This window comes from Anastrepha ludens, chromosome 4, assembly GCF_028408465.1.
Source record: "Anastrepha ludens isolate Willacy chromosome 4, idAnaLude1.1, whole genome shotgun sequence".
NCBI classification, from domain to species: domain Eukaryota; kingdom Metazoa; phylum Arthropoda; class Insecta; order Diptera; family Tephritidae; genus Anastrepha; species Anastrepha ludens.
Genome location: NC_071500.1, coordinates 79455335 through 79478506, shown reverse-complemented (window position 1 = coordinate 79478506; position 23172 = coordinate 79455335). Strand labels below are relative to the sequence as shown.

The 23172-nt window shown below is 34.5% G+C and overlaps 1 protein-coding gene across 3 annotated transcripts in view; it reads right to left on the bottom strand.

Moving 5' to 3' along the window:
* Positions 1–22951, bottom strand: part of LOC128859959 (sialin) — a 34334-nt gene extending 11383 nt beyond the window's left edge. The window contains exon 1 of one of the 3 annotated variants that reach the window (XM_054097136.1): positions 22736–22951. The gene's annotated coding sequence lies outside the window, so the exon portion shown is untranslated. Of the gene's footprint in view, positions 1–22203; positions 22674–22735 lie in introns of those variants that run through there. The other 2 variants (XM_054097137.1, XM_054097138.1) reach the window with 2 other exon arrangements.
* Positions 22952–23172: the final 221 nt, after the last annotated feature.

Here is a 23172-nt window from a genome sequence, read left to right as displayed (position 1 = left end):
GTGATATAATTTTTTAGAAAATAAAGTGCGGTTTTGCTTATTTACAAATCATGTACTGGCGGCCGCCGTAGCCGCATGAGTTGGTGCGTGATTACCATTCCGAATTCAGAGAGAGAACGTTGGTTCGAATCTCGGTGAAACCAAAATTAATAAAAACATTTTTCTAATAGCAGTCGCCACTCGGCAGGCAATGGCAAACCTCCGAGTGTCATGAAAAAGCTCCTCATAAAAATATTTGCCGTTCGGAGTCGGCTTGAAACTGTAAGTCCCTCCATTTGTGGAACAACATCAACACGCACACCACAAATAGGAGGAGGAACTCGGCCAAACACCCAAAAAGGGTGTACGCGCTAATTAAATGTATATACTGACAACCAAAGCTAAAAACATTAGTTGATAGGTTTAAGGGGCTAGAGGTATTCAGAATTTTCAAAAAAATTTTGATTTTTTTGCAGTATCTTAAAGTATAATATCTTAAAAATATTGTGTGAAAATTTGAAGTGAATCCGGCAAATAGTTTTCGAGTTAGTCAACTATTAACAAAGTTCGCTCGGGCGCTCCGAAGCCGATAGCAAAACTTTAAATGCGTTTTTCTTAAAACTATGTTTTTTGAACTGGTGATCACTGTAACTTAAAAACCGCTTAGAAGCATAAAATTTATACTGCTTCTGAAAAACATAAGAAATTCGCGCCTGATTGAAGGATTTTTTTTTAATTTCGATTTTTTTTAAACAATTATTTGTCGGTTTTTCTTGAAAATCTGAAAAATATTTCCTGGGGCAACCATATTGTTAATTTTGAAAAAAAGCTTCGACCAAGCACAATATTGTCTATTAATACAACTAATTTCTCTTGTTCGATTGATTTTAGATGAATCTGCAAGGGCTTGAGATGATCATCGCAAGGGACTTCTGGAGAAACGGGATTCACACAAACAGCGATAACTTTTACAATTATAAGTTTTTTTTTGAAATTTTGCTAAAGTCAAGTCGAAACATGGTGTATTAATGCTATGTTTTTTATTTTTTGGAAAATAAAGCAATTGACTAGCAAAACAATTTATTGAAAATCATCATTTTTCGGGCCTCTGACTTCCCCTAACCCCTTAAGAAGAGAAGAATCGACAAAAATATTGAAAAGCCGGTCCAAGTTATCTATAACAATATAAAAATAGTAATAGACACCAAGGCTAAGGAGATTAAAAACCGATGTGAACCACTTTATCATGGGGCGATAGCGTTCGCCGTTCACTGATATATTGGCGCCAGCCTCGTCTTTTTAATGGATGTAATGGCTGTTCTTAAATAGCTTTGGGTCAATTTTTAAACACACTCTAGGAGTTTGGAGTTCGCAGTACCAAATGTATAAGTCCAGGGAATGCTTTTATTTTTCCTTGCACCTGTCTAACAGAGAAAATTGTCATGCTGTTAAGGGCGCCTTATTAACCTACATTTGCCTAAAATTTTTAATTCGATTTAGAGCTAACTGATATTTTATTACCAAAAAAATGTATTATCATTTCTAGCAACCTGTATTCTGCCGCACTAGTACCACTATCAACAAAGTAAAATCCTTCATAGGCTGAAGAGGAAATTTTTCTTCATGTATAAATATTAAGATGATGCCCGCCAGCATTGCTTAGTACAAAAACACTTAGGTATTACAATTGACCTAGCAAGTGTTTTGCTGCATTTAAATGAAGCTGTGAATTAAGGTGCTATGAAAATATTAGCACGGGTTGCTCAACTAAGCCAATTATATGTAGTCTGTCACGTAATTGTCAATATACCAATTATAACGGCATTGTCACCGGCGAACATAAAGTAGGTATTTATTGATTTTTTTTCAATCGCTTATTTTCATACGATTTCAAGATAATTATTTTAGCATTCATTCATAAAAAATCGAAATGTATATTGAGTAACGCTTGCCTGGCAAACAACGAACAAATCAACAGTTCAACAAATCAGTTGTGCACATTCTGTGTTAAAAGTGTTGGTAATAAACGCCGTTAAGGCTTCATGGAGCTGAGTCTAGATATTCGGCAGAAATCTATCTATGCGCACATTTGTTTCATATTCAGAATTACTCTAAGATATCTGAATATAAATGAATCTGCAAATTAAAAATGAATGCGATGGAAAATTTTTATTTGCAAGAAAATAAAATCTATAAAATAGTTATTTAAATAATTTCCTCATTTCTTAAGCTCGCATTACGCTCCCTACCTATAATGCTCGGCAAAAGCTAATTTAACTAGAATCTCTAGAAAAGAGAATGTTCACTTTCATTTATTTTCTGTGTTGTCAGTGGCATTATTCACTGTCCAGTTCTATTTGAGCGGATAAACTTTAATGTTCCACAAAGAAATCTTCGCAATCTTTTCCCTTTTTATGGGCAAAACTTTAAGACTAAATTTGCGAGTTACGCATCCATTGCTCGCGCACTTAGAGACTATAATTCATTATACAATTCTAGTCTGGTTCACTCTATCTAAATATAACTTTGTAAAAAGTTTAAATTTGGTTGCTTAGTATTGTATGTAAACACCACAATAAAGAAAAAAAATTTCTAATAGCGGTCGCTCCTCGGCAGGCAATGGTAAACCTCCGAGTGCGATGAAAAAGCTCCTCATAAAAAATAGCTGCCGTTCGGAATCGGCTTGAAACTGTAGGTCCCTCCATTTGCGGAACAACATTGAGACGCACGCCACAAATAGGAGGAGGAACACCCAAAAAGGGTGTAAGCGCCACTTATATATATATATGGGGCATTCTTCGCCAACTGGACACCCCCATCTGCCCAGAACAGTTTTTATAAAAAAAATTGTTCCCTATGCCGAAATAAAAGCTTATGTCATGTACTTTAATTTGTCATGTGGCACTTTTTAAATATTCAAGATGGACAACGAATATTGACATAATGCTCGGGGGTTTCTGGGTTCGCTGCTGAATATAAATATTGAAGGAAATTGCTGAAATTGGAATTTTTTTTTCATAATACAGGATTTTTTTCACAGTAAAACTTTTTTTTCTTCTGGAGAATTGGAAAATCTTTTAATAATCACTTTCTTTTTGTTTGAGATTTGGAAGGAATGGCTTTTTAGTATTTCTGGTACTGGTGCTGCAGACTCGAATCTTTTGTTAAGCTTCCAACATATTTGTCAATATTCGTCGTCCATCTCGAATATTTAAAAAGTGCCACATGACAAATTAAAGTACATGACATAAGCTTTTATTTCGGCATAGGGAACAATTTTTTTTTATAAAAACTGTTCTGGGCAGATGGGGGTGTCCGGTTGGCGAAGAATGCCCCATATATAAAGCGACTAAAGTTTTTGATGCCGCGTATTTATATATGTATACATAAACACTTAACAGCACTAGTAAAGTTTTGAAAGTTAAAGGCAAATAATTTCTATTTTTAGATGACATTTTTTATTTAGTGTTTCGGGTGTTTTTTAGTTGCATGAGAACTATCGATATTGATAACTATAGCTTGACATTTCTGTTCAGTAAGGTTTGGAAAGTCATTATGAATCGATAAAGGGCTGGAACAACGCTTTCAAATTGGGGAAATTTACTGAAAAAAACATAAATCTATTCGCGAAGTTCATAGAGTACCATGGCAGCATCATCGGTACTTATTTCTTTCGAAATAAGAAAGAAGCTACCGTCACGGTGAATGGCGAGCGCTATCGAGCCATACTGAATGAATTTTCGTCTCCAAAAATTAATCAACTGAACATCGACGACATTTGATTCCAACAAGACGAAGCAACTTGCTATTCAACGCGCTTAACAATGGATTTATTGCAATACTCAAACCATTGTTCACACCATACGGCTAAATTTATTGAAAAAGTAGTCAAAAATTGGCCTGATGGAATGAACCATCTAACTCGTAGCCGCGGCAAACATATGGCGGATATCATATTCAGAAAATAAGTGTTACGAAATTATCTACCAGATTATAATATAAAAAAATTCCATTCCAACAATAATTGTGTTTTATATTATCATTTCAAATTCTCAAGCTGTTAAAAACACCCGATGCATACTTTTCCTTATAAGGCAACTGCAATACTTTTTAAAATGCCCATGCTTACTTCCTCATATTTAATTAATCTGTACTGTTTTTTATTTACACCTAAGACTTAGAAGACAATTTTAATTGAAGTTTTTCACATTCTCTTGAGCACATTTTGTTTGACACCCACACCTTAATCTCCAACTAAATTTTGCATTTAATTTAAATATTTTACTAAAATAAGTTGGCAACGTTTTTTTTTAAATATAAGAGAATTAGCTTTGGTATATGTATATTTTTTTTACAATTAATATATTATTGTAATCAATTAAAATAAGTGGCAACACCACCCAATTTTTTTTATATAGCGTTGCTTGAACATTCTTCATTTGGTATCTACATTTTAATAGTGAACTGAAAAATGTAATAAATTGATATTTTTGCAAAAAAATTAGCTGGCAACGTTACCAAATTTTTTTTGTTTTTGTTTTTGTTTTTTGAATATATTTTTCTAAAACATATTTGCCGAATATCCATGTATGAGTATTAAGTGTTTTTTGATACAAATAGGTGGCAATACCTAGCTAAAATAAGTGTTGCACGCAAACCATCAACGACTAATAGCCATTCCAATGGTAAATTAAAATTGGATTAGTAGTTATAGACTGATGCTCTTTCGAAGAAATTGTCTACGTTTTTTATTCTTTACATCCATATGTATAAGTACATACTTATATAAGATTAAAAGGGAAAATCTTTCAAAACATTGGAAATAATAACGATTTTCAATGACATTCACTATGTAATGTTTTAAAATGGAGACGCATTATATTGAAAGTAGTCTTGAGTTTTGAGTTTGTAATACTTCATAGATGTTAATGGTTAGTTGATAAATGTGCCTAGAAGTGCACTGGCTAGATCAAGTCATCATTGACCTGAAAAAGATGCACGTAAATAACTGGAGGGAAACAGCCAAAAACCGTGACGCCTGGAAGAAAATTGTGAATGAAGCTAAAGCTGGCTCCGAGCTGTAACGCTGTCTGATGATGATGAGTTATATTGTTGCAATAAATAAATTATAATATATATATAATTGGCGCGTACACCCTTTTTGCGTGTTTGGCCGAGCTCCTCCTCCTATTTGTGGTGCGCATCATGATGTTGTTCCACAAATGGAGGGACCTACAGTTTCAAGCCGATTCCGAACGGCAGATATTTTTATGAGGAGCTTTTTCATGTCAGAAATACACTTGGAAGTTTACCATTACCTGCCGAGGGGCGACCGCTATTAGAAAAAAATTTTCCTGCATTTTGTTCTTTCACGGAGATTCGAACCAACGTTCGGCTACGGCGGCCTCCTACACACATAAAAAGGTACATATGTATGTATGAATCGGAGTATTCTTTGGTAAAATTCTTTTTTTATGAGAAACTGAATGATGTTTATAATGTGATCAGACAATTTTCTCTAAATGAAAATATGGTACACTTATCCAAATGAATATATGTTACATTGCTGAGTGTACAACAAACAGGGAAACAGGAAAAAGTCACATGGAGCCATATCAGGCGAATACAGTGCTTGCGGAACGATATTAACATTATTTTTGTTCAAATAATCGCGAACAAGACGTGATGTGTGAGCTGGTGCATTATCGTGATGCTAGAACCATGACTTGTTGTCCCACAATTCCTTCCATTTAAGACGAATGTTCTCGCGCAAACCCTTTAAACGCCTAAATAATATTCAGCGTTAACCGATCGGCCTTGCGGAAGGAACTCCGAGTGCACCACACCTTCGTAATCGAAAAAAACAGTCAGCATAACCTTAATTTTTGAGCGACTTTGGCGTTGTTTTTTGGGTTGATGTACGGCCCTCTTTGAACGATTTGTACCACTGGAAAACACGTGCACGCGATAGAGCAGAGTCCCCATAGGTTGTCTGCAACATTTTTAAGGCGTCTGAAGCCGAAATTTTGTTGGAATAACAAAATTTCAAACAAATTCTTTGTTCAACTTGAATTTCCATCGTTAAATTCGAAAAACCCACTCGAGCTTGACTTGTTTACAGTAGCACAAAAAACAAACTATGCGACATATCACGCTGAAATTTGACATGTAAGCTTATAACAGTCTACCATCCAACAAAAAATTTATTTTTGCCATATGTCATCCGCGGAACGTTTTATTGATAAAGTCTCGTTCATATTTGAGCAGAAGGTATGTACAGCAAAGTATATTCTTAATTACTTCGAACTTGGAAACAAAAAGAAAACAATTGTAATTATTGTACATTTTTTGAAAAAACATGCATAAATGACTAATTGCAGTTTCAAATGTAACTCTACTCCCATTCAAACCATATACCCATAATGTAATAATATATAAATGATTTCATCTAAAACTGATAACCGAACATTTTTTATTTCGACGCGTTATGGAAAATTTCTGAGTTGTGAGTTCTCAAACTCTACACGCCCACAATATAAATATGCACCTCTGATATACTTTTATTAAGAAAAAAAACAAATACGTTATAAAAAAATAATTAACCACAAACAAGTTAAAACTTTTTCTCAGCGTTTAAATTAGCACTACAATAAATTAATTTGACTCCCTAAATAAAAAATAAAAAACTACTAAATTTAATATATAAAAAATATATACCAGGTAGGTACCTACGAAATGAGACTTTCAGCTATTACTCGTATTAGATGTCGCTAGGAGTATTTTTAAACCTTCCCAAATGGTAAATATGATTTTTTTTTTTTTTGGAATTTTTTAATTTTTGTTGACAAAATTTGTTCAGTCTCTGCAATCATTACTATATGAGTGTTCAAAAGGGGCGTAAAAAATTGTTCCATAGAAAAAATGTAAGTCTAGTTCTCGCCCTCTGTTCAAAGTTCGTATTATTTGGACCCGGTCGAATCAGGCTTACGACGTACCCTCATACACAATAAAAAAAAATTTAAGAATCGATATTAAATGGCAATTTGTATACAATATTTTTTATGAGGATGGTGATATTTGTACATCAATTTCTAAACGTCTTGAAATACTGTTGAAAATGAGTTGTATATACCATATATATATACTAGGCCGGGTCGATTTGTGGGAAGGCAAAAAAATCGCCCATTGCTCTGTGAAAATCATATTCTAGGGATCAAAATAAGAAACTTTGCCGAAGTAACCATACCTCTAAAACGAATTCTGATGCCCCCCAATTTGGGTCGAACTTTTTAGTTTCTTTTCTCATGTAAAGGCCAAAAATTGTGATATTTTGAAATGATTGTATGGGGAACCCCCCAGGGGAGTTCCAGGGGGTGTGCCACTGGCATGGGTGGATCGGCCGTCCAAAGTTAGTGGGGGTCGGTCATACCTTATGACTCAATTGGAGCACTCTAAATGGGTCAAAGTGGGATTTTTCGTTCGACCCAAATTGGGGGACATCAGAATTCGTTTTAGAGGTATGGTTCCTTCGGCAAAGTTTCTTATTTTGATCCCTACAATATGATTTTCACAGAGCAATGAGCGATTTTTAAATCGACGCGCCCTAATATATACATATATATAATTGGCACTTACATCCTTTTTAGAGTGTTTAGAAAAAAGTTGCAAAAAACGTGCCAAAAACAAAATTAAGTGTAAGTTTTATATGAAATGGGCCATGTATTGCTGTTGCTTACTGAACGTTTGCTTCAATGCAATAAATACTTACTGCGTGGCTTATCTTTGCACAGCTGTTTTCAGGTAACAAACTAATCATTAGTGCATTTTTATTGGAAAATATTTGTTTTTTATTCATTAATTGGAAAAAGACTCATTATTTTGCGAAACAGATTTTAATCAAAACAATATCAAAAGTAGCGGATGTGCTTGACAAATATAATATTTACGAGCACGAGATATTATGACTGTTAAATGTGCGTTGTTGGTAACAAACTGAAAAAAGAAATACAAAGTTTTTATAAATGGATCTAAGTGTAAGAACGTGTAAGTGTATATGCATCCATCTTTCATTTTCAAAATTTTCGCATTAAGTTTAGATGAACCAAGTGTGCACTTAATATAAGGTCTGTTATTTTAATTTTTGCTGCTGAAGCACTTAATGAGTATTAGTAAGATACGGCTAATCGAGTTCCTTGCGTTTGTTTTTGTTTTTAGTCTACAACAACATTGAGAAGAATGAGAAAACAAAGGGTTTTGCCCCTGCCTTTCCTGTCGCCCTCCTACGAAAAGTTACAAATTACCTCAACAGTCGGATGCGGCTTGCGTAATACCAAAAAAGGGAGTTTTTTAGCATTGAGTATGGAGAGTTTTACCAGTTTTATGTGGTACTCGTATAACTATACTGACGAATGGCGAATCTTGCTCGATAGCTCTGTTATATGCAGAGAACCGAGAACCGATAAAATAGACTGTTAATTGAAATGCTTTTTGAGATACGCAATTTTTAAAAGTTTTGGCTTTTTGTTATGCTCTAATATAGTAAGATGAAAATTCTGTAACATTTAATTGTTTTTCCACAATCGGCTTGTGTTGGCAAAATTGCAATCGAACCGCCGCAGTCTTTAATTTCCGTGTAATTTTCATCAAATATAACTCGTAACTGGAAATCTGTGCCAGGTTTTAGTCATTTGCAGCAGTTTTAGTAAAACCATATTTTCTGTAATTTATACTTGTGCACGTGCTATAACTTTCACTAATTGCCTGTAACCATGTCTCTTTATATTTATCTCCGTTGCTAAGTTTTTTTTTATTTAGTGTTACTTGCTTCTACATATAACAGGCGTCTGTGAGTAATTAACTAATTCATAACAATTATTTAATTGTTGTTGTTGTACTATAAAAACTCATTTCTCTACCTTGTACTAATACGCGTGTTTAGAAACTGAAATTAAAATGTAAAATGGGTACGAAATCTCACATGAGGGATGTTGGGCTGACTTACATATAAGTGAAATATCACATATAGGTTATGTATTTGTAACTTTCAGTTTCACTCTCCCTCTCATTTTTAGAATAAGTTTAACTAATTTAGTCTCTGTTACTGTGCTTATCTATCCTACATTCTTCAAAAATTAGTCTTTGAACGATCACCCATTAATTTCCCATAAAATTAACTTTTACCGCCAAGTAATGTTTTTTTATAGTTCATCCGCAAACGAACAATGGAGAAAATTGTACTAGCACATGAGCTAAACAGTACCGGCCTAACACATATATGGCACTAGTTTTATTGCATTCCCCCCTTTTTAGTTAGTACTAACCATAAAAAGACAGCTGTTAAAATTCCACGATATTCTATTCATTAGTTCGTGAGTTATTGCGCGAAGAGTGATGCTACTTTTGTTATTTTCAAAACAATGGATTAAAAAGAATTTCGTGTTTTAATTTTACACTGCTTCTTGATGGGGAAAATACCGTTCAAGTGAAGCAATGGTCTGAAAAGTATAATGGGGACTCCACTCCATCATAAACAACAATAAAACGTTGGTTCGGTGACTTCAAACGTAGTACAGACACCGATGATGCACAACCCAGTGGACGTACAAATGAGGCGGTCATACCAGAAAGCATTAAAAAATCAATAAAATCGATTTGATTGTTCGAAAAGGGAAGTTGCGAGAGTTAGATGGCATCGTAAAGATATCAAACGGACGTGTTGGCTTTATATTGCACGAACATTTGACTATGAGAAAGCTCTGTTCAAAGTGGGTGCCTATGATTCTGAACTATGGCAAACATGAATGTATTGAACATCGAATTCGTCCCATATCCACCATTTTCACTAGATTTGGCTCTCAATGACTACTGGTTGTTCGTAGACCAAAGAAAAATACTCAGCGGCAAGAAATTTCGCTCGAAAGAGTTTGTCGCTGAAATTGTCCTATTTTGGAATGCTTGCGTTTTTCTTGATGGAATTTACGTTGATGTTTATGTGGTTTCTTTGTTACAGTTACCGAAAATAGGCTAAGTAATGCGTTGTAGGTAACTCTCTCATTTAGAGGAAAATGTTATTTCTGAACATAATTAAAAAAAAACAAACAGTGCAAAAAATCTAAATCAGAAGGTACCTAAGATGATCTGATGAAATGAATCTCACACTCGATATTCAAAGCAATGCGTAAGAAAAATCTGTCGTTAACTCGGTGTAAGTCTTCAAAAACATGTTAGAATATTTCGAGGGTATTTGAGTGAAATACCAGAGTAACTTACAAAATTTCGTAGAATTTTTAGTTGAAATATGGTACACCGAAACGAGAATAATTGACGTAAACAATTTGCAACAACCATCACAAGCACCTGATGCAAGTCTCATCGTAAATGTTGAGGACCAAATTACACTAAAACTACCTAACAGTGGCTGGTGCAATATGCAATAGCTCAATCGGAATATGTGTGAGGAATTCGGTACCAATAGAACAAAATATTTATGTGCATACGAGGGTACTGGCGCATATCGAGGCTATGTTTAGTTAGTAGCACCTCTTAAAAGAACATGCACCAAGTTTCAGCCATATCGGTCTATTTCTTTGTGTTTGTCATTCGTATGAACCGAGAAAGTCAAGTGATTTTCCTTTTTCATCACGATCACGCACCATCTCTCACCTCAGCAGTTGTGGTCGGAAAATTAATGGAAGTAGGGCTCCAACTGGTTTTACAACCCCCTATTCTCAAATAATTCAGTGGTTTTTATTATTTTATATTATATTTATATGTAAGAATCTTCTTTTCAGTGATATTTTTTAATACTTTAGTATTTACAAATCAATTATTACAGCTACACCTTACAACTGCACGAACAGGGTGTTGACGTTTTTTCTGCTTCTCTATATCGGTTTACATAGGTACTAAACTTATACAGGGTCCACCATATAACCTTACGGAATTAAAAATGGTATAAAAAAGAAACTACTCAATATTTTTCCAAAGTGTTTTTTTTTTATTTTGAAGTACAATCCTTCCGGTTAATGATGGAACACAACTTCATTCATATGGCTCTTGCCTTGGACTTTGTACGGCGTCATACCAAGGTCTTTACGCAAAATTCGTCTCAATGATGTCTCCGAAATGTCCATTTGTTGAGAACGACGGTGAATTGATGTTCCTGGTGATTCACGAACACTCTCGGCCACAGCAGCAATATTTTCGGGTGTACGCACGGTTTTTGGTCGGTCACGCGTTGGTTCGTCAATAGGCAACCCAGTTTCTCTTACTTTTTTCGCAAAGTAACGTACATACGCTTCATTCGGTGCTTTTCTTCTTCCCATTGCCGGACGTAATTTTCGTACACATTCTGCAACATTTCCATGATTTTTAAAGTAATGTCGCATTACTTTCCAGCGTTCTTTGAGCGTATACACAACCATTTTCGTTAAGCGGAAGAATAAAACTAATTTTCTGTCAAATCAGATGACAGCTAAGTGTTACCATTCTTCAAATAATAACTAGTTCAACTCCGTAACGGGAAATTTGGTCAATACTGCCACGATTCCGACAACAACTGCGGGGCAAATAAAATTAGTCAGTTCGCAAGCACCGAGATACGTGATGAAGATTTCCAACAGCACAGACCTAGTTTCTCATATCTTTACTGCATTAAATTTCTGCGTAAACAAATATTTAAAGCTGTACAAACCAGTATGCTTATTTGAAAGTATTACTATTGCCAACTCTCTCAATCTGATTTACGGAAATATTTTGCTACTGTAAATTAAAATTTTCCTTCAGCCGATTGTGTTTAACTTAAGCCTCGTAGTACTTATCAGTAAGTAAACGAAATTTAACACTAAAATCACGCAAGATAGTAGAACAAACAAAAAAAAAAAACAGAAAAAACAATCAACGACACGCGTGCACAAACAAATTAAATACATAAATTTGCATGTCTTTCGAAATTATAACATCGCTATTGACATTTTGCTCGCAAATCACAATACGTAGATAAAATATTATAAGGATGAGAGCGATTACGACTGCAAGTGCAGTCAGTTAGTTCATTTCACGAACACTCACAGCCTCACTCACATTCACCTAGTTAGTGCAATTTCATTAAGTGCTCAGCAGGAACAAAAAAACAAATAACAAACACAAATGCCACTTAAGCCATTGTTGTATAAAATGTGCATATGTATTTAATTTGTGAGTAATTTGTTTGCAAGCGTTTACAATCGTACTTATGTTCCATTTCACTAATTTCTCTACTTGTTTATAGGTAAAAAAATTTAAGTTGCATACTGCAACCGCAATCATCTTCGTTATAAAATTGTTTTAAAAAAATGAACAGAAATTCATATATCTCGAAGCCTAATACACTAAGTTTATATAAAAACATGCATAAACATATGCATGTATGTGCACCTTCTGTTCATAAGAAAAACAAATATTTCTTTATAAAATTATTTGAAATTAACTTCAAACGTGTATGAGACACACACATATGTACGTATATATTATATTTATAAAGTTCGAATATTCTTTTTTCTGTTGAATTTTACTTTATTTTACATATGATGAAAAGTCGACAAAATTAAAATCAGATATTCATGCAAGCAAACTTTGGGTGGTGATGAGAGTGAGTTAAATTAGATTTAACAAAGTAATCAACTTAAATACCCCTTAGAAAGTCTATTGCTTTTAATTAGAGTCGCTTGTTGAAAATTCACATCGATTTGTTATACCAAAAAGCCAAAGCAGTGTTGAAAGTATGGCGAGTATATTTTTCTATCCATATCTATTTATAGGTACTCGTAAATTCTATATTATTTGGGTCATACTGCAATTGATAGTTGTCCTCTATTCCAGAAAATCTTAGCTTTCACTACTCAGCTATGGGCTGCTTTCATCAAATGACTTAATTTCATTACCCAATTATAGAAAGTTCTGTTGAATGGTTCGAATTAATATTTTTTATGAGTAGGTATTTTAATTCTAACATACTTAAGTCACTAATTTTATAAAATTTTAAAATGCAGGACGCAAGAAATCACAACGCCATTGGTTCGAACGATGAATTCACATCAACGGGTCGTCCGCAGCAGCTAAACAAATTAAGGTGAATGTTATCATCATCATCATCAGGCAACGTTATAGCTCGGGGTGAGCTTTAGCTTCATTCACAGTTCTTTCAGGCAACCGCAGTAGCCGAATGGCTTGGTGCGTGACTACCAACCAAAACTCTACCAAAATATAAAAGTTCGTCGTTGTATCGTTTTCTATAAGTGCCATGACTTTCCCGGAGTGATCCAAAGATCTTTCGGAGTATTTTACGTTCGAAAATTTTTAGGCATTGCTCATCTACTTGGGTACGTGTCCATGAATTGCAACCATAAATAAGAACGAGATTTATTACCGCTTGGAAATTGCTTATCTTACACCCACGTGTAGGAACTTTTGATTTTAGAATATTTAAATATATTGGCAAAGTATATTTTATTTGAGGCCAAAATTTAGTCTTGTATCGTGAATAATGTTGCGTTTTTTAGTAAAATACAGAGGTATTTAAGTTGCTGAACTTTTTCAAAACAATAGATGCCAATAGTATATTTGCCGGTCGGTGATTCCTTTCGCATCGGGAAAGATTTAGGTGCATCATTTTACTTTCATTTATCTTCAGACCGACATTGTGTCTGCTTAGTTTGATATCCTCGAAGATTTCGGAAAGGTATTTTTTATTGCGAGCTGGAATAGCTATGTCGTCGGCATACGCGATTGTTAAGCCTGATCTGCTAAAAATGTTTCCCGATTTTATTTACTTTTTTATAGCAAAATGTAATAAAAAGTTGAAGACCGACGTGGATACGGTATCGCCTTGACCCTGCATGACATTTTAAAATGGCATTCCTGCAACTTGCAACTCATAGTCACATAAGGTTTTTAGTACCTCAACAGTAAGACCGCCTTCTCCGGGCCTTGGTACTTTTCATGCGTTTAAGTGATATACACCGTTCTTCTGAAATTGGCTCAGGTTCCCATTTCATCCGATGCAGGAGGTGACTGTATTATGTTATTATTTCCTAGCACTTGTGCCCAAGGGTGTTACAATTTTGTTCACTAGCGGTCGTATGTAAAGTTGTAAAGGAATTAAGACACATAAAGGCATATATGTACTATATGACCATGTCTGATCGTCGTTTATCCATGCGCACGAAAAATTTTCCAAAAATTTATACACTTTGTTTTTGAATAACATTTTTACTAAATAGATAAAAATATTTAGAGTAATGGAAATCTGCAGCTCACGACGCCATTTCCAAATTATAAATCTTCCAATAGAGTCATTAATTTTGCGCCACCTTGCATATTTCGATGAGACTTGGTACACACATTACTCTTTATCTAAGGTAGTTTGGTATAAAAAATGGTCAGTAGCTAAGTCCGCCTGTCACATAGCGATAATTTGCAAGAAGCACACTTACTCAAATTTGGTGCAAATTATGAACCAAAACAAAACAGGACGACGCAAATAAAATTAGAAGGAATGAATAGTACTACATTTTTGGGTAAATGCGTGTATCTCGATAACGACTTAAAAAAACTCACCCAAAATGAGGACACGTATTGCACCCCATCTCATTTGGCCATAATTATTATTAAGATGGTCCCATTCCTTTATATGCAAGACTTAATTTCCATCCGTCCCTCTGATGTTACAAGTTATAACTCTCAATGCTTATGAGTTTGTCTGATTCCAAAATTAACAACCAGGTCCGTACCGAATTTAGCCTTCATTACATGTTTGTTCAATTATTTTAATTTAAAGTCAAAATTTGATTTAGGTTGCAAACGTTGCAGCCTTCGCTAGTTTCTCTTGAATTCATCAGTCTTTTTAAATCAATATCGCCGTCTTATTAAGTATAGCTAAGATAAGGGACCTATCTTAGAAATGGGACTTAATACTAGATAATTTTTTCTCTTCAAATCTGGCAGGCAAACCTTCAATTTATTTCTATTCCTCTCTGCCATGATAAGAAATCTTCTAATGTAATAGTTTTTTTATTTCACCCTTTATCGCAAAAACAAAGTTTATAAAAGTGTGCCCGGAAATCCAATAATCAAATCGAAATTGTGCTGAAGGTTTTGGAAATTTCAAAAAATTACTAATGCACTGTTTTGTGAATGCAAAAAGGCATATTTGCTTACTTATTTTCAAGCGATTGGGAAAATCTTATCAAACAGCTAATCGTGCGACGTTAGCCATAATAGGAATTATATAACTCGTTAACCATAATTTCGAATTGTAAAAGTTGAAGATTTGTATCGTTTATAAATACAGTGCCCTCTCGATAATAGTTACTTATAGAAACTTGCAGCAATAGCGATAGCCGCGATTATCCATGAACCATCATTAGAAATGCTGACAGTTGGAGGAAGTAGCGTATGACCTAAAACCTAACATTTTAGTGCGTCTAATTGCGTCTTTAACCGTTTTTGAACATGAGAACCAGCACGTTATCACTCTAGAGAATAACGTTGACGTGCCTCTGTTGATATTGTGACCATTTTTACTTCACAGATGGTGTAGGTTTCATTTGGTCTTAAAAATTCATAATATATCGCATCTATGAGCATTACAGCTAATATAATTACTTATTTATCTTACTTTCTACTGTACTTAGCTATAAGTTTGGAGAATACCTTTTTAATATCAGGCAATGAAAACGATATGCTGGCTTTACAAAGGGAGTTATTTTAAAGGTTGGCCGAGCAGTTTTTGGCTTCTAATGACAAGCTGATACCTGGAATTCCTTGTAGAATAATTTCATGCCCAAAGAAAAATCCAGTCACACTACAGATGCTTTACTTACTTACTTTAGGTATGATGACGACGGTCTTTCAATCAGAAACCTTTGCCATACTTTAAGTAGGAAACGAGATAACTGGCAAAAAGTGCCGGGGTATTAAAACAGGGTATGTACGCCTTAGAAACAACTTGCCCGCTTCATAAATTGTTCTGGATTATAAGTGGAGGCTAAACTCTATTAGAAGCCGAAATAAGTTAGAAAAGATGTGGATACCGGGACACTGTGGCTTATAATTCAGCGAACTGGCTGACAAACTGACATAGCAAGCTGCTGTTCTTGGAGTGTTCAATTGGGGCTAGAACCAATTTTAGGAGCAATTATAGCAGGAATAGTCGTACGCATCAGTGATAATGATAATAATAAAGGGAACCCTTGATAGAGGATGAGTGAGCTAATTACGAGCCACCATCTATGGGAATTTCATATGGTTACCATTGACGATCATTGTGTAAATCTTGGTTGGAGTATGAAGATAGTACAGAACATTCTTTATGCCACTGTATAGCTTTTCCCAGACTTAGATGGTACATTTTTGGAGCAGGATGTATTGAGAGCGGAGAAGCTGCATTCTCTTCTCCTTGTTAAACTGCTAGCATTCATAAAATAACCTGCATCCCTTACTCCTTTAAATTTTATCGCGTGGCCTTAAGTGTTATGTCAATATTTACTGAGTGCTTTGAAAAAGTTACGGCCATCCACAATTCCACTACGTTCAAAGTCATGGAAAAGTTTCGTTTGGCTGTCGTAGCGCATTACTACCATTTGGTTGATAGAATAATCTTTTGGCAAACAATGGCAAATCTCCCAGTCACTTCTGCCAAAGCAAAAGGTTCTCATAAAATTGGAGGTTTAACCAGGTAGTACCCATCGTCGAACCTCTTAAACTCATTTTTTCTAAAGTTTTGCGCATGAGCGCTATAAAATGCATGTCCTGTCATAGCGATGACTCAGATACACTACTATATGTATGTATTTTATTGTTTGATTTACAGTAGATACATCACTCTTTACTTCACCAGCAACAGTCAATTTATATCGTAATAAATTCTTATTTTTCTAATATCTATTTGAAAACCCGTTACAACAGCTACACTAGGGTTGTCTAACAGAATCGAGATGTTTACTATAGATTGGCCGATAGGATAGTTTTGTCGACAGCTATGGTACCTAGGATAGCTCAAGTAGGAATTCAGATAACTTAGGATATATGAACTAATTTTGAAATATGCAAAAAGCACGATATTTAAGTAGGTAAACTTTGAAGTTATATAAAAATTCTTGGAAAACAATATCAACATCAGACACTTTAAATTAAATGAAACAAAATTGGGCTATATTTATTTTATTTATTTATTGATTTAATTTTTTAAATCGTAATGAGGTGCAGTTATTATTTATTTCGAATGCATAAATATTTAATTCAACTATCAACTTCAATATACATCGCTCGTTTACCCCGATAGCGTTTCATTTGAACTATGCTGGGAGTCGTCTACTTCTAGCTCGTCCAGAACCTATGCCACTTTGCCTTTCACTGCTAGGACGAACTCCCTTGTTGTTTTACTTAATGCAAATTTCACCCTAAGGAGATTCAGGCTATAAGCCGTAAGCTGGAAGTCACTTGGCAGATAATGCCGAATGAACTATTTTTGGTAAATGAATATCAAAGAAATATAATCCTAACTACTTTGAATTTTTAATCTCTCATTGGAGCTTTTGAGCGATTGACTTTTCGTTTCAGGGCTATATGCATTTAAGTACAAAAGAGCTGGCTCCTCTGTAGTTCTAGGCACTTTCAAGTAAGTTCGACTCATTTTCAACTCAAATATATTTTTTATTTTTATTTATTTTCGAAAAAAAAGCCTCATATTATATGAGTACGAAACAGCTAGTCGCCGCTGGCATTTGGTGCATGGCTCCTTCTTCTATAACATCGGAAATGCCGTTATTTGAGACCAATTTTAGCTGAGGCCAGTGCTAGTTTAACTAAGCTCCAATTAAACTAAGCTTGAACGCCTCATTTGCGGGTTCATACTTAGTTTACAAATACACACAGTTCAACTAGCACCGGAAGGGTAGCACTCAATAGCTAATCCTTGGATCTAAGTTATCAAGAAGGAACTTTTTTCACACTTAATGGTTATTTATTTCTTTAAAATTTTAAATAATATGCATAGAACTTGGCCTTTTCTAATAAGAGCTTAAATTTAAAGATGTCAGACAGTACCTTTAAAAAGAGATAAAGGAAGTGGTGCAAGGAAAGCTTACACAGTTTATCAACTGATTTTTAACCTTGGCATTTTAAATGATATATAAATCTGGGGTAGATAGAACTCGGTTCAGCCGAAGCTAATGCACTTCTGTATTTGCTACTATTTTTAAACTAAATTTTAATACATGTATAAATACATATATATCAAATCCAATTATACCTTTTTTAATTTCGATCAACCCCAGTGCAGTGTTTAAATATTAAAAGTTACTTTAGTTAAATTTGTTAGCTTATAGGTGGACTTGAAAAGTTCAGTTTCAAAGGCTTAAGAGGTACAATACTACTTCAAGTACTAAAGTTTGAATTTAAGTACTTCTTATTTATTAACTACCATTCGGAAGTGCACAGTTTCAAATCTATGAAATGCCAAATGATGGAGAAAGATTTTTTAGTAGTGGTCGCCCCTCGACAAGTAAAGGTAAACCTCCGAGTGTATTTTTGCCATGAAAAAGCTCCTCGTAAAAAACCAGCTGTCGTTCTGAGTCGGCTTGAAACTGTAGGTTTCTCCATTTTGGGAAAAACATTAAGTCACTTACCAAAAATGGGAGGAGGAGCTCGCCAAACACCAAATAGGACATGCATATATGTGGCAATTATTTATTTTTATTATTTTCCTTTTTGCTCTTTTTCAATTTAACTCAAGAAATGACATGGCATGCAGTTATCGTTGCCATACGCGCAAATCACACCATACGTAAAATACACGAGCAAAGTTCTGACGCTGTCCGATCTGCAGAATTTATTCAACAATTGCAAGCGACATGTTGCGATTATTGATTCATTACAATTCCGAGTTTTGAATAAGAATTTCTTGGAAGATTTTCGCTATGAAGTTTTAAAGTTTATTAAGTTTTAGTGTGATAAAATTCAATTTTCATTCATAATTTCTTACATTCACGCTTGTTGCGAAAAGTTGCAATGGCAACCCATCGCACTTTTCTATTTGTCATTCCCTCATTCGCACGTACAAATGTCAAATTTATTCCATTTGATTTCTGGAAAATGTAAGTTTTTTATATTATTTGTACATTTGATATTTAAACTTGTATAGATTTCAGCCACTACTACCATTTGAAAGCACTTAAATATTGTTTTTATTGCGGGCCGCCAGTTGTCGGGACAACACGACAATTGACATGAATCCTTCAAAATCAATGAGCACCCTTGCGAGGTAGATTATTCTTTCTAAAGCCTTATCCATTGCCCATGAAGATCTCTAGTATAGTCCTACGTTATGCGCAGAACACAATTTATGTCGAAGCAAGCACGAAAAAAGCGAGTTATCCGAACAAAACATCCTCTGAACGACTTCTTCTGGCGAAAAAAGTTTTGACCAACACCAAAAGACCAACCGCAAAAGTGGTAGATGGCTAAAATGCAATCCTACAGAGTTTCCAGTTAGAGGTTTAAGTGTTGTGAGCAACAAATTGTGTGGCTGAAAATTTCAATGATCACATAAAACTGAACTAATGGCCGCCGAACTCCCTAGACTTGTATCCCCCGGATTTCTAAGTATGGGGCGTAGTTGAGCGTGAAACTAATAAGCATCATCATAATTGCTGCTAATGGCAATTTTGATTCATGATTGTGTAGAATATAATGTAAGTTAATGTTGTGTAAAAAATTTGTGAAGTTTCACTAAGTTTTATTCAAAATAAAAGCTAATTAGTTTTGCTCTAAAGTTGTCCTCAAATACAGTACGCACCTTGTATATATTCTCGTGCATATATTATTTACTCCAAGGAGTTCTAACGTTTCTCGCTAAGATTTTTGCTTAATTTTTAATATGAGCTCGCACGAATTCTGAAAATTACATCTTTATTGTCGTATAGCTTTATGAAAGCTTTAAACATTCATATAAGTATGAAGCAAATTTAAATTTATTTTAAGCACACATGCCTACAATTTACAATATATATGCAAACAAATCGAATATCAAAATGCACCAAAGTTCATTGCTTGCCGAGAAATGTGAATAAATACAAGCTGCTACCAATAAACGTCAGACAACTGGTGTAAATTAGTTGTACAGTTATAATTTGCCTACATACTCGTATGTAGCACACGTTAAGTTGTAAAATCGGAAGGCTCTAAATTTAAATTTTTAACACAAGAGCTGTTCCATGCCAAGTGATTTAAGTATTTTGGACATTTGTCTGAAATCGACTTTATTTGTAGGCTTGAGTGTGATAAGAAGAAGAATAACTGAGAGCATTTAAAAAAGTGTCTTATATTGTATAATTTTGAGGTTTAATTATGTTTTTCTAAAGTGAAATATCTTCAGATATACATATTTAACACCTTAAATATTTTTTATTTTATTTTTTTAAGAAAAAATGTACTTTTTAAAAAAATGTTCTAACTTAAAACTTTAAATTTTTTTTTGTTTTCCAAAAAAGTTAGTTTTTTTTGTAGAAGGAGGGGCAGGGTCAAACACTTAAAAAAGGGTGTAAGCGCCAATTATAAATATTATATACAAGATGGCACAAAATTAATGACCCTATCGAACGATTTATAATTTTTGCAAATGGCGTCATACGCCAATCATAGTTGACCCTTGTGAACTCGATAGCTGCAGTATGGAGCGCGCCAAAGTCAAAATAAAGATATCCATCACTCATCATTTTTTTTATTTAATAAAAAAGTTATCCAAGTACAAAGTTGGATGATAAATTTTGCCCACCTTGTAGTGAGCAACGTTTGGAAATTATTAAAAACTACTACCGAAATTTTGAGTCGGTGACTCCCAACTTTACTCGTTTAAGGGGGCCTGATTTTCTAGAAATTTCAAAAAATCGATCTTTTGTTTTTTCGATATTTAAAAAGTATAGTATCTTTAGAATATACTGTGAAATTTTCATGCGGAAATTCCTAATGTTATAGCTTCTACAGCCCATTAACTAGGTAGAGAGCGGTCCGCGCGCTCCAGTACCTCAAATTTTAAACTCATTTATCTGGAAGCGATTTTTTTCGGTCGGGTGTTGTCAAAAAAAAATATGTTGTTCACAACATCAATGGCTATCGCCCGTACTAGAATTACATAATTATTTCAATTATTTCCAATTTTTTCGATTAAAAAGCTGAAAAATAGCCCGATTTTTAGAGTGTGAATTTCAAAATCGCTCCATTTTGTCAAATTTTTTTTTTATTCTATTATAGTTATGTCCCGCTAGCTACAGTCATACTGATTACTAATTTTTTTGGTTTTTTGTTTCAGAAGGGCAACACCGTCCAGGTCCAATTTTTCGGGAGTGGCACCTTCAGCGCCATTTTTAAAATGATTAAAATAAAAAAAAAATAATAGTTTTCATTTTTGAATGTAAAAGAAGTTAAATAAAAAGTGTAAATGACATTTTTAATTTTTTTATTGTAAAAAAAATTCCAGAAACTACCCTAAATTTTCGAGCTCTAGACCACCGGTAATAATCGACCTACCAGGTGGGCTGCTCATAACTGTTACAGTGCATAAATAACAGTTTCACTATTAAATGTTTCTGTATAAGTCAGTAATCCGTAAATTTCACGCCATTCACAGGAATGTCCATATTGTGGCGCATTTCGACAAAGATCTTGGCCAACGCCCTTATAAGGTCACATCAAATCTCGATATTTTTAGTCCCCGAAATTTATCCGATTGTTATATTTATTTAAATGTCACTTTTAAAACCATTCATTTAATTAACACCTCTTTTATGCGGCTTTTTAAGAGCGATCTTCTCCTCCAATTTGTGGTGTGTTCTTTAACGTTGCTCTATAAATAGAAAGACCCTCGGTCGATGCTTCTTTCGAACGAAAGCTGAATTATTTTTACGTAAAGCTTTGCAAATTATGTAAGAGGAACTTTTTAGTATATTTTCCCCATAGCGAGGATTAAACTCAGAACTCCTGCTAGTATGTCACACACGAACGCATTCAGCTACGGCGGCCGCTAATGTACATAAGCACCATCAAAATCACCAGGCTACTCCTACTATAATTTAGTACAAATAATACATCATATGTATATGCATGAGATTATGTATTTATCGATTTGATTAAAATTTTTTCTTTCTCTATGACAGATTTTTCTGTAAAACAATTTGTATTTATGCTTACTTTTCTCTCCCAAATTAGCCTGAATTTACGCAATGTTAATTTCTTTTCACTAATAATTCAAAACGTCCCCCAATACATATACATACGCATTTTGCAAGCACTTTAAGCACAATATTCTTTCCTTAATTCAGCTAAATACTTTATACTCAAATATTGATTTAAGACCTTGTTTAAAATATATTTCCTTTGCATACAACACGTTTTTCAAGTCTTTAAAGAAAATAAGCACACGCGAATCCGACTGAGCAGTTACTTTTCCGCCAAACTCGATTCAAACTCGATTCAAACAAAGTCAAACCGCGAGCGCATTGCAATAATCGAATGGTCGTGATCGTTGTTTCTGTAGACTAAACCGCTGTTGTTTGAAACGAAACACGTTTGCCACGGCTCAGCTGTGCGAGTGCACTGATTGCTGAAAAAGCATACTTGCCATCGGCCAAGCTACACTCGCGAAAAATTTCTAAATGAGCCGGAATGTAAAAAGCCACAGGCACTCCAAACAGTGCAAACGTAGTCGCGAATGTAAATATACCTGTGTATGGCAACCAATCTCCGAAATTACCCAACAATCGATGGTCTTCGCTGCAGACCGTTCACAGTGCTGTTATGACTTATTTTATTTAATATTAAATTCCGGTTGCGTTCACTTTTTTACCAATATGAAATGAATATGTGCTGCGGACTTGTCTTACAAGTTACAATTTGTATCAGCAGTTACCGCCGCGCCATACAGCCTTTAGCAGTTGAGTCTACAAAATCGACTGACGGGCGTATCAAACTATTGCCTTCAACTTTCTTTTCGCAATGTCGGTTTGTGCTTGAACTCCCCACAACCACTTTTATTGATACTCATTACCATAAGTAATCTCTTTATGCTAGTTTTACAATCTGATACAGAGCAAAATGTGTTCGTAAAGCTTATCAGAATTTATCCTAGTAAGTAAATTTTCTAGTGTGACAAGAACGCCA